This window comes from Acipenser ruthenus, chromosome 13, assembly GCF_902713425.1.
Source record: "Acipenser ruthenus chromosome 13, fAciRut3.2 maternal haplotype, whole genome shotgun sequence".
Taxonomy (NCBI): domain Eukaryota; kingdom Metazoa; phylum Chordata; class Actinopteri; order Acipenseriformes; family Acipenseridae; genus Acipenser; species Acipenser ruthenus.
In genome coordinates, this window is record NC_081201.1 from 7,848,124 (window position 1) to 7,855,157 (window position 7,034).

The window sequence follows — 7,034 nt, forward strand, 5'->3', positions numbered from 1 at the left end:
GAGAATGCAAGTGCAGGATGGGATGGGGTTAATTTGTTTGCAACAACTACTTCAATTCTAAACCAAAGACTTCTCCCTAGCTTGCTAGGACTGGGTTTTTGACTGAAGCTGCCCATCAGCATGCAATGGTGAAAGTCATTGTAGGGATGAGCTTCACACCCAGCAGCTTGCACATCAGTGGATAGATGTGGATACTGTCAAAGGGCTCAGCTAGTTAGTTCTTCTTAAAATCCGGCCCAAGAGCTCAGAAAATTGTTTTCATGTCCATCTCCACGTTAGTAAAACCGTGGTCTCCTTTGTTGATATAAAATATTACCCTCTGTACAATATAAGAAAAAAAAACTATTAGAAAATATTAATAGCTGCCTTTATCAGGCTTAATTACAAGCAAACAGATATATGGTTGTACAAGACAGTGTTGTATATGAATCAGTCCTGACATGAGAATCAAACTGCTTCAGCAGTAAAAGCTGTGGAGTGCAAATTAACAAGAAGAGGCATTGAGAAAACCTGTTGTTTAGTTAGAATTGCCTTGGCTCCTGTTAAACAGAAGTTTGTAAAACAACATGGCATTAGATATTTAAATGAACTTAAAGCTGCTGTCTCAAAATCAGGATAAACAAGGAAATCAACAGGTGGTAAATGTTGATCACGGTCTGAGGTGATGATCACGTTGAGGCTGTCCTTCAGATTTTGGTGCTCAATGACCTCCAGCAGGAAGCCAATGGTCCGGTTAAAAATGGGGAATGATAGCACATCTTTCCTCAGTCTCCAGACCTGATCCGTACCCGACGGTGTCTGGGTCTCCATAGTAAAGTGTGATGAAGTCGCGGTTCTCCTTGGTGAACCAGTTCATGACAATCTTGATGTTCTCCTGCCACTCCGTCTCGTTGGCATCGGGGTGAGACTGCGACTCCACCAAAGACCGGTAGACTGACTGACCGCTGTAGGCACCCCCTCCAGGACAGTGGAATCAGCCGGTTCTCAGGCCCTGTGAAAATTCAAAGGATTTGAACATGTAATTCACACCTGCACTGAAGATTATTTGATCAGCATTGTCTTGGATCAGACTTTGGTACTTGGTCCTTATAAAGGCTTGGCTGTTGACATAACCCCAAGGAATCTAAGACCCCAAATGCAAAACTAGGGCAAAAGTTGCCCGATTGTTGTCTGAAAAGTAATAAAACAATAATTTAAGCTGTTCCTGCTCACTACATTGTTTCTTATATTTCAGTGTGTCACTAAATAAAGCCTGTGGCTTTATAATAACATACCCAGTGCCTACGTTAAAGGTCACATTATGTGAATTTAGATGAGAACAGGTGTATTTTTTGGGAGGGGTGCATATCTTGTGCTATACAGTACCTAGTCCTGGGCTGTAATCGACAATGACTTTACCCCATTGTCCCATCATTCTGATCTATTCTGAGTGACCTTGTGGGTCATTTTCATCAGGGGGTCTTCAACCCATCTGCCTGAAATAAATAAATACATAAATAAACATTTACCCATTTATAGGGAAAGCACCTTGCTCAAGGGTACAACAGCAGTGTCCCTCACCTGGGTTTGAGCCCACGACCCACCGGTCAAGAGTCCAGAGCCCTAACCACTACTCCACACTGCTACCCTGCCTACCTAGTGCCTCTTGCAAGATGAAGAGATTTCAAGAATACAGGCTTCAAATAGAATTACAATGTAATGGTATAAATTGTTTTGTTTCTTAATTGCTAAGCAGGTTATAAATTGCTTCAATCTACATAGTGAACTGAGATTTCATTGGATTTCAGGTTACCTTTAATGGTTAAGGAGAAGACTACATCCCTCTTCTCCAGTTCCCAGGTTTACCGTCATTAAGCCAGCGGGTACTGGAATCGGGTTTACTTCAGAGTGGTTATTTCATTTTGCTCAGAAATAAATCTTAACCCAGAGCTATGCCGTTTGTGAAAACAGACCCCTTGGTTGGTTAAATACACATCTACTCAAATCCAGTGTCTGCCAGCAGGTGGCACTATTATTCATGTATTCATTAAATACAGCACCCAACACTCCCATTGCACAGTAGTGCATGTTCAGGTAGGTTCCAGTTTTGAAAGAGACTCTGGAGTCAGTTATTGTTACTAGTGGATGTCTTTAAAAAAATCTTCAGAAGCTGACCATAAATTGTTAGTGGATATTAAACTGAACATGTTGAGGCTGAGGGCAGTGACTTCAGAAAGTTGTAACTTTGGAATAGTAAGGTATCTGTGTACAACAACAATCATTTGAAAAGACTAACGAGTAGCCATTCACAGCACTGATGAAGTCATTAGCTGAAACATCAGTCTACTTGACTTACAGCTTTACTTATGTGCATGCAGTGCTTTACCATGCATGTTTGTGAATACCACACTTTTAAAATGCTATACTTCAGTATACTTGCAATTGCTTTGATATTTTGATTTCCAATTCTTTGGGTGGTCTTCTAGAGCAGTAATACCCATACCTTACCTGAAACAGTACAGTTAGGTATAACAAACCATTACTTATCAGGCGATTCTAGCTGCAGAGGGTTTTAAAAGGTGTTTTTGAGCAGTATCTGCATTAGAGACTGAAGCACTCCAACTTGAATGACAATCCTGACATTCTGAACTCTAATTCTTAAAAAAAAAAAAAAAAAAAAAGAAAAGAGCAAATGGTTATTTACTACAGATTACTTCCAAAACAAACTTTTTTTGTTTTTCTATTTAAGATGGATATACTGAGTGTTATATACTGGTTGTCTCAGCACAAATCTTCCACAGCAAATAGTGCTTACCCAGCACTAGCAATTAAGCCAAGTCAGCAACTGCCTGTTTATTAGATTTTCTTTATCTTTCTCATGCTCATAACTGTTTGCGATAGATGGGGGCCTGTCATTAGCTGGAACAGTGTCTATGTGCTGTGTGGTGGGGGAATTCAAACCAAAGAGATCCATCTCTAAAGCACTGTCTTTACTTATACTGTTCATCCGATTCGAGATGGATGCGGTTCCCATTAAGATTTGTGTGACAGTGTCTGTAGCTTGTACAGCATTTGTCTCAGTAAAAAAGGGGGAATATGATCCCCAGCTGTGAGGAAACTTACTCCAGCTGTAAGGACAACGCTGGTGTTCTAGTAGGGCAGGCTAATGCTGGTCTGGTGGTATAGCAGCGTGGAACACTATAGGAACTGCACAATAAGTACATTGAAATAATTCTCCAAGAAATAATACCAGCTGGATAACTGACCACAGCAACAAACTTATTCAGGGGAAGGGGAAGTTAAAGTAAATTGCAGTATCTAGAATCAAACTGAAGAAGATATTATTATTATTATTATTATTATTATTATTATTATTATTATTATTATTACTAATAACCACATGTTTTTTATCTATAAACAAATATGCATATTCTTCAAAATTAAGTTACCACAAGCATGTCTTCCACTAAACTATTTTATTTACATTTTATTTACCTTGATGCTGGTTATGTGAGATGCAATATTAAGACAATACAAAGTTCTAAACTGTTATCACACCATTTACAGATGCTTTATGAATAACAATACTTAAATATCTATATTAAATACACCTTTCAAGTACTGGTATATCTATATTTTTGTCACAATTGATCGAATTTACTGTGGGGTTAATTTTACTGTGTAAAAAATATGTTTGTTCTAAAAACATGTTTTTATTCTAATAGCAAACATTTAATATACAGTATAATATAATGCAAGTTATTTGTACTGTATGTACACTTCTTAAACTGGATTAGTGTTACATGCACTTATTTGCTATGCTGGTGAACTATGGGAATTGAGGATTTCAGTTTGAATCTGGGGCAGTTGAGACTGATATTAATGGCAAGACGGGAGTTTCTTAGAAAATGTAAGTCAGACTAACATTTCTATCGAATAAAAATGCATACCACAGAGTAATGCATCTTTTCACAGACACACTGCTGTCCGTGTATTTTTTTTAACACAAACCAGACCCAACAACAATATTATTAAAAAGGTTCCTATTCACCAAAGAATGATAAATGAATGCTGGGTATTCATTTTCAATAAACATTTATTTAAAACATGTATAAAACAGAATTTGGAATGTATTCTCATCTTTGTTTTAAACGTTAACAGAAAGTTACCACTTTTAAAATTTTAAAGCAATCAAAATTTACAAACAACATATTGATGGGAATTAATGAAGAATATCTGGCAGAGAATTCAGAGCCTTTTACTGCTCCAAGGGTACTAAATATTTAAACCACAGGGAGGATCAGGGAATATGAGTTTAGAGGCTCTGTTATTATTATTATTCTTTCTTCACTACTTAACAGCTTTCCAACAGCCTAAAAAATCTATAAAAAATCTAATAAATTACAGATAAGTTATTTAATAACAAGGCAAACTGTCGGAACATGCTGCTTTTAATAAACATTACTGTGTAAACATTACAGTATGTTCCCTTACCAAAAGACCAAAAGGGGCAAGGGCACAATGGCGACAGTCAATGGATTTGGTACAGAAGTCAAGGGCAGCAATGATATGAGCCAGGAGTAGAACGGTACCACAATATACACTGGTAATCTATTGCATTACGAGTGTGTTGCCATTGTAAAATCCACTACTGTGGTAAAGCTGTGGTCTGCTTATGGTTCCTTCAGCTTAACAGAATACATTGCTATCCTAGTGGTATCTTCATGGTATATTTTGGATTTGTTTCTGCAAGTGTCGATTAAAAAAATGGGCTGTATTAACAACTGGCTCTTGGTACTGACTTTCTTGTAAAATCTTATCTCAATAACAAATCGTTCTATTTCCTGAGATGTAACAGAGCACAGAGGGGACTTCCACTGCTGCAGTAGACCTGTACGTCAGTTAATAGAGCAGTAACATTTTTCTTTTACAAAACAGAGGCACAGTTTCTAGAAGAACAGGTTTGGTTTAAAGCCCTGTAGCTGCTTTATGCCCCCTTTCAGTGAATTAGCTGGGAACACAAGTGCGAATCTAAACATGTATACTGTACTGAGGGATTCGGTAGCCCCAACAACAAATGACTCATTACAACAACTGGTGCTGGATAGCTTTGAATTAGTAGCACAAATTACTTCCAATTACTTACACACATAGTTAAACTGTGTTAAACTTGTTTAACTGTGGACTAAAATACTCATAAACAAACCAGACTTTAGACTTATTGGGTTCATAAAGGAACCCCATTGTTCCAGGAAGATTTGTTTTGATAATAGTAATGCAGTACAGTCAGCGCCGCCTAAGAGGGATACAGATAATCGGGATTTCTGCTTAAATGCGATACAACTCTGGGAGACGGTTCTTCTAAATGCTATTTATGTTGTTTAATTGGGACATCACTCAGTTTAATTGGGATACAGTATTTTCAAATGATGAATGGAGATCGCTTTTCAGAGCAAGACAGTGAGTGCAGTGAGTACGTGATTACGCTGTGACTTGTGTAAATTGCATAAACCACATTGAACTCTTGAAGGAGCTGGAGCCTCTTGTGGTTTCTCAGGCTGCTTTTGCAAAGAAAGTTGTGACTAAGGCCATCTCAACTGCCTCTCATTTAATTGGGACAGCCGCTTATCAGGGATATGTTTCCTTCTCCCAAGGCATCTGATAAAGTGGTGCCAACTGTATAAGAGGCCCTACCTGTGATTGTGGTGAAGTGTGAAGGGGAGGTGATGGTCAACATTGGTGGAGTGATGTATCTTGCCTTCACCCCGTCTTGCACCAAGGAGTCTAGGTTTGACGTCTCCACATTCTGATTGTAGTTCAGTCGGAAGCCATCAAAGATCACTAACAGCTTGTTGTAGGCCTGTCGCTCTGTGCTGACTTCAAGGGGTTTGTCCTCAGCCCCATGCGAAACAGGAGGAACCAACTTAGAGCCATTATGGTGGGGTCTCCAGAGGCTGGGATCCTGCTAAAATAGCTTTTTGTTCTTTGCTGTTCTTTTTATAGTCAGAAAGATAAGATTGCATGACAGAGTCTCTTTCTGCATGTAATAAATCAGAGGAGGGCCTTCAGCAATGCCAGATTATGATTTTCATTCAGATTCATAAGGGATTACAGTATATCTGGACAGTTTTCAGTGATAATTTACATGACTGCAAAGTAGCCATATCGGAGTCTATTTAAAAACAAAACAAAAAGTACATACTTTAATATAGGAACTGTTGGGAAAGGCTGTTGAAATCTGCATATTTATCCATTCCTGTCTCTCTACTTCATCAGAAACCCTACCTTGTTGACAAGTCAGTTTGTTTGCATTCTCTAAATATAGCTTCAGCTGCTAGCACACACGCTCTATCCTCCCTTGAAGCTTTCTTACCAGTCTGTGACCTAAACAGGCACTCCTGCTACTGCTGGCTGTGGCATGGGGATTAGATGCTGTAGATCAGGAAAGCAAGACAAATCGATCAAAGGGAGCTCATTTTATTACACATGACTAAAGTAAATGGAAACATTGAAAACTGATTGGGCTCGCTGGTATAACTGCACTAAGCCACCGTGCAGGCTTTGGCGTAATGAACTATGAATTGAAGGGGTGAGAATTCTGATTCCACAACCAGCAAATGCAAAGCCCCATTCCTCTAGATATAGTCAGAGGATTACAGGACCACCTGGAACACTTGGAAAGCATGACCCTGACACATTATATGCCATGCTTTTCTAGTTAAATAATGAGAGAGCAGAAATAGCAGCAACACCGACTAGCCAGGTAAGTACTACATACCCATGACTCTTTCAAACTGATCTTTGTTTATACCCATTTTACGACACACTAAAAACAGCTAATAAACAGCTGTACTCATGTACTGTTGTGTGTAACAGTTTATCACATGAAACAGCACATGTGGTTTAGCTCTGTTGCTTAATATTGCCTCATGTTGTGCACACTTGTATTTTCCCTCAACAGTTTCGACATCCTTCGTTCAGCTATCGGATTGGCTATTAAACTTAATTCAAAAGTCAATGTCACTTCGTGCTTGGTGTTTCTGTATAGATATCTG

The 7,034-nt window shown here is 38.7% G+C and overlaps 1 pseudogene; it reads right to left on the reverse strand.

The window, feature by feature from the left end:
• Nucleotides 1–447: 447 nt before the first annotated feature.
• On the reverse strand, nt 448–6,794 carry LOC117418342 (ectonucleotide pyrophosphatase/phosphodiesterase family member 7-like; annotated as a pseudogene).
• Between the last annotated feature and the right edge of the window lie 240 nt (nt 6,795–7,034).